This window comes from Hyperoodon ampullatus (assembly GCF_949752795.1).
Source record: "Hyperoodon ampullatus genome assembly, chromosome: 14".
Classification (NCBI taxonomy): Eukaryota; Metazoa; Chordata; class Mammalia; order Artiodactyla; family Ziphiidae; genus Hyperoodon; species Hyperoodon ampullatus.
The window spans coordinates 10,605,335-10,611,011 of NC_136927.1; positions in this window are offsets into that span (position 1 = coordinate 10,605,335).

Genomic DNA, 5,677 nt, shown 5'->3' on the forward strand with positions numbered 1-5,677 from the left:
TTTTTTTTTTTTTTTGGTGGTATGCAGGCCTCTCACTGTTGTGGCCTCTCCTGTTGCGGAGCACAGGTTCCGGACGCGCAGGCTCAGCGGCCATGGCTCATGGGCCCAGCCACTCCGCGGCATGTGGGATCTTCCCAGACCGGGGCACGAACCCACGTCCCCTGCCTCGGCAGGTGGACTCTCAACCACTGCGTCACCAGGGAAGCCCGGCAGGTGGATTCTTAACCACTGCGCCACCAGGGAAGTCTGAAAAATGATCAATCTTAAGTTCTTTCATTATTTCCATGAAATGCTTCCTTTCATTTTCTAATCTTTTCTTGAAAAATGAAACGTCAGTAATTGGATATCATTTTATTGCCCACCTGGAGCAAATGCATACAGAAAGCGGTGATCTTCACGGTGCTGCCCTATGGGTCCATCCAAAGCAGCATGTTCTGCGTAACCAACGCATTTAAGGACCGTGAAGAGGAACTGGCCCCCATCTTCTCTACTCTAATTTCCCAAATAATGTCTGTGAATATAGAGTCTTCACAACCTGATTTCCTAATTAAGAAACTGACATGTTTGGAAAGGATTTTAAATGACAGCGTTTGTCAAGCTGTTTGTTTAGTGAACTCTCTGGGTGTGCTGTTACACAAGAACTGTCTTAATTAAGGTTAATTGGTGCATAATTAGGGCCGCTGCTGACTTGAAAGATTCCACTAGTGATAAAGTGATGAGAACCCTTAATGTCTAGACAGAAGGAGAAATCACAATAAGCCAAATTTCAAGACACACTCTGTCTCCACCGTAGGGGTCACACCCTTGGTTTGACCTGTTGAGAAGAGCACGTCTTAATCCACATGTTTGGGAACCCCTTGTGAGCTTAGAATAGAGCAAGTCTGATTCCAGCCTCATGGTAGTTAGAAAAAACAAAGAAAAATAAATGTATTGGTGCTGCTTATTCTAAACTACGTTAATATTTAGCTCAGGTAACAATCAATCAACTCTACTTTCTCTGGGTCCTTATCTTTTCCCTTGTATAAAGGGGGCAATGGGGTGGGTAGGAAGATGGGCACAGAGAAGAGAGGCAAAATTCTTCTCAATATTGGAGAATGGACCAGAAAGGATGCAAACACGAAAAGAACTCAAAGGCAGGTTATAAAATTATTTTCCCTGGTATCTTTTTAAAACAAGATGAAAGCATCTAGCAGTGGCTGGCTTTATTAAAAACTTATTTGGTAAACAACATAGATAGTAAATGAAAATGAGATAGCAACATGAAAAAGAAAAATCTCCTTTCTCCCCTCACTTGACTTTCAATGTTGCACTGCAAAAAGGAATCAGTCTACATTTTCTACTTCACACAAAAGAATTTAGTGAAAGAAAATTATTGGTATATTTTAAAGATTCAGGAGCTCAAAGCAAGAAACTATTATGGACACGGCAAAGAGACTTAAACTGCCATGCCCACACCACCCCCCCACCCCGCAAAAAAAGAAAGCAGTTATTTGGAAGCTAGAGATTGACTAGAACTTCCATAAGGAAGGACCTGTTTTTCCTTGTTTTCGTTTGCGGCTTGTTTTTTAATTTCCAATCTATCATGCACCAGTATTTTAGTAAAATACAATATAAATGAGTTACTAAATAAATTAAAAAAGACATAAGGCTCAACATCAGGTTAAACAGACATAAAATAATTCAGTATTTTATATACAGTTGTTATATAAGCTGATAATATTTCTTTTCAATTTCTGTGCTAATCCCTGCACAGAGCCCTGAGAAGTAGTGGGATCACGGCCCCAGGCTTCCGTGCACCAGACACCTGCGTGGCTGCCCCGCCCATGGGGCGGTGGAGGGTGGGTCCAGCTCTGCCTCTGGAGCATGCGCAGTCCACTCCCGCGTTCTGGCCGGTGGAGGTCTTTTCCCTCACGGCCTTGGAAGCGGAGCCCTTCCTTTGCCTCTGCCCGGCCTTTGGCCAAGTCTCGCTTGCACTGTGACTCTGAAGGGCTAAGGAGTCGCAGGGGAGGTAAGAGTCCATGAGCATTGGGGTTTACGCCACGGGTGGTGTGAGTCAGTCTCCTTACGAGGAGCCTGGGAGGAGGGGCCTACAACAGCCCAGGTACCCAGGTGCTTCTCATTCCAGGACTCCCCTTCCGCACCTGTAGAACTGCTGAGATCCGGTGAGCTTCTTCTGGGAAGAGGCTGCAGCGCCTGGGCTTGACTCCGCCTTGCTCTGGGCCTGCCCTGATGCTCAGCTCGCTCCAACCCATCCTCTCCCTGTCCATCCGTCAGGACCACACACCGGAACACACCCAGTGGGGTCCAACTGCGCCCTCTTTGAAAACAAAAAGATATGCTGCTCTATGGACCCCGCTTTGAATACAGCTGGACCAGGTAAGCCAACTTAACATCAGTCTGCACTTTCTCCAGTTGGTTGTTGCTTCATAATTGTTTTATAATATATCTTCCCTCTTCATTATGGAGATTTGAAATGTCCATAAATTAGTGAATTCGTTTTTTCAGGTCAGATCCACTTACCCGTCTGACATATTTAAGTATTCTTCCAAGAATACTTTATTGCTTCAGAGATACGCTTTCCTGCTCCCTAAAAGAACAGGTGTTAATAGGTACATGGCTTGCGTTTGTGTTCAGTTTGAATATGTTGGACTTGGGGCAGATGAACCTTTGATAAATTCCGTTTACCCCCTTCCCCCAACCAATAATGATGTGTTTAGCTGAAGTAGCCAGATTGGGACTAGTTTCTTGTAGCTGGTTGGGCCTTGCCTGGTTGTGTGTTCCCCTGGAAATTGAACCTCCCTCTGGGACACTTAGTGGAAAGTCTTTGCTTAGGATAACAGTGGTCATTGAATATAAGAAAACTCCCTCCCACTGCAGAGTGGGCTAAGATGGCGTCTAATTTATCAGAGCGAGGAGCTCCACAGGCTACCTGTGGGGCTGGCAGGTGAGTCACTGTACTTTCTGGTGGTGCATCCTAATTTGTGAGACATTGGATCACAGACACATGCTCTGAAGGCCAAGGATTTAATTTATCATCTGAAAAAGGTGGACTATTACAAGCCTCTTTTCAAAAGCACTTTTATTACTCATATACAGACTTCTGCTTAGCCCACATCAAAGTTAATTCTGTATACCATCATTCTGTGAGAATCAGCAATTTACAGGTTTTCAGGATATTGAGAAGCAATGAAATATATCAATGTCTGATGCTCTACTGAACATGACTAAATCTCCTTAATGGCTTTGAAGGCAGTCAGGATTTTCGTATTCCTCTGTGTAATCATTAAAAACAACACTTCTCACAGTGCTGGACAGCAAACATAAAAGAATGGATGCACAGACTGATTCTCTTTTATTCTGTGACATACTCTAGCTATTTACTGAGCAAAACTCTGATAATTTTGTCCATCATTCAACCATTAAAACTACAGTTGTAGAGTTAAGGGCAAGAGTGGTTATTCAAGCTTTTCTATTATTACTGGTCCGTGTGTAAGACTTTTTGGTTAAAGCATTTACCCAGAGGGGACTTTTTTTTAAGCCATTTTATTGTTAAAGTTTTCCAAAAGAAGCTTTTAGAAAAACCTTCCTATCTTTTTTTCTCCTCTTCTAATTATAAGGGAGCGTCTAACCTCATGGCTGTTGATACAATACCAAGAATTAATCAGAGCAGAACTGGTCTACTCACCAGGTGGTTTATATATGCAAATTAGGGACTTCTAATTTATGTGACCCAGGGAATTGCCATAAAGCAACTTAGGTTCTTGGTCATTTAAGAAATATATTTTCCTAACGGACATTACAATAAATAGAAGATGTTCTTTTAAAGCTTGGAGAGGTAACTATTACTTCAAACCATATGAAATTGCCGTTATTGTGGGTCAAGAATTGTCAAGTATTGCCAGTTTCATGTGGTCCACCCTAACAGATGATGTGACATGTGTTTTTAGACATTTTAAGGTTTGAGTCTGAAATGATTCTAAAAAGAGAAACTTGGATACTTTTGGTAGATGGCCTGAGATTTGCCATAGAGTCTTGCTTAATATTTTGAAATTAAAATGGATTTGCTTATAAAAAAGAAGAAACAGAAAACAGATTTAGCTGTCACATCCTGTTAATATTGAGAAGGACATACAGGGGTAGTGAGTGAGTGAAGTGGTTTAATGAGCTCTAGGTGTGGCCATTGAAAGCAATGTGATTCCTTTTCTTGGCATTCAAAATGACATTTGAGAGAGATACATTAAAGTGGATGATCATTTGAGGAACTTTTTAGTGTTGATTTCAAGATATAAAAATATGTTTATAAATCTTTGTATTGATTTGAAGATATACAAAGTTTCTTTAAATCTTTGTGTTTTTTTTTATGCACTAAAGTGGGCAATCGTGCTGAGCTTTTCAGGTTATTGTTGATTTCAAGATACACAGAACCAGTTCTGTGGGCAGTTAATATTGCTCAAGGACCCTCCCAGTTTGAAAGGAGACTGACCTTTCTGTAGCCACATAAATAGGGGTTCTGTGGAAGTATCAAACTCCAAGTGATTTTATTCAGTATAACTTGCCATTGAATTTGAATGTTTAAAGAGTAACTTCCACTCAAAAATCTTGCCATTGTCAACAGTAATTTGGATCTTTAAACATCTATATTCTGTATTGGAATGGTATGCTGTATTTGTGAGTGCAAAGTAGCCATGTGAATTTTTGGACAATGGTAAAGCAAATGTGTCTCTGATTTTACATCTCTAAAGCTATTCAAATTTGGTAGTATTCATTTTCAAAGTATATGTATTTATATACTTTCTGAGTAATAAAACATTTCATTCCAAGCTAATAAGCAAACTCTTAAGAATTATACATATATTGCTTTGTGATTATAAAGTACTACTTACCGAAGTCCAACTTTGTTGTCACATTTTAGTCTTAAATGCATTAGTATCAAATCAGCATCTTTCAAAATTTTTCATATCTGTCTTTCATTAAAAAAAATTATTTATTCCATACCACCCATGTACTGGATACTGAGCAAAATGTTTTTGTATGTCTTATAACATTGTCACAACCCTATAAATATATGTAATCCCCATTGTCTGTCCTCAGATATACACCTAGTGATGGGAGCCAAGTCTTTCCTCTTTCATAGTATAAGAATTGCCCTGAAATGTGTACTGCAGGAATAACTAGATGTTTTGAAATTCCTACACTAGTATGTCTCAGATTTTGATAAAAGTCACCTGGGAATCTTGATAAAATGCTGATTTGAATGCAGTTTCTTGGGATAGATCTGGAAGTTCTGCATTTCTAACAAGCTCACAGGTGATGCTGCTGACCCATGGATCCCATCTGGAATGTCAAAGGTCTGCACAATTAAATCCATGGTCAGGTAGAGAGTTAATGACTGCTCTTTGAAATGGGACAAGTGCTTTGAGGAGAAGAGGCGTCAGGAATCAACCATATCCTATAGAGCTGCCAACAAACAGTATTCTAGGTGTACAGGCTCCTGGAACTCACAAAATTAAATAGGAGTTGGGAGATGTGGGAAACGTGTCCAAAGGTATTTTAGTTTGGTGAGCCTATGCAAAGCAGGAGCAAAGGAATAAGAGATGGTCAGAAATAGAGCAGTCAGGGATGAAATAAGGAAGAGACAAGTGGAAGTTATGGGGAACCACCTTCACACCCTGTTATG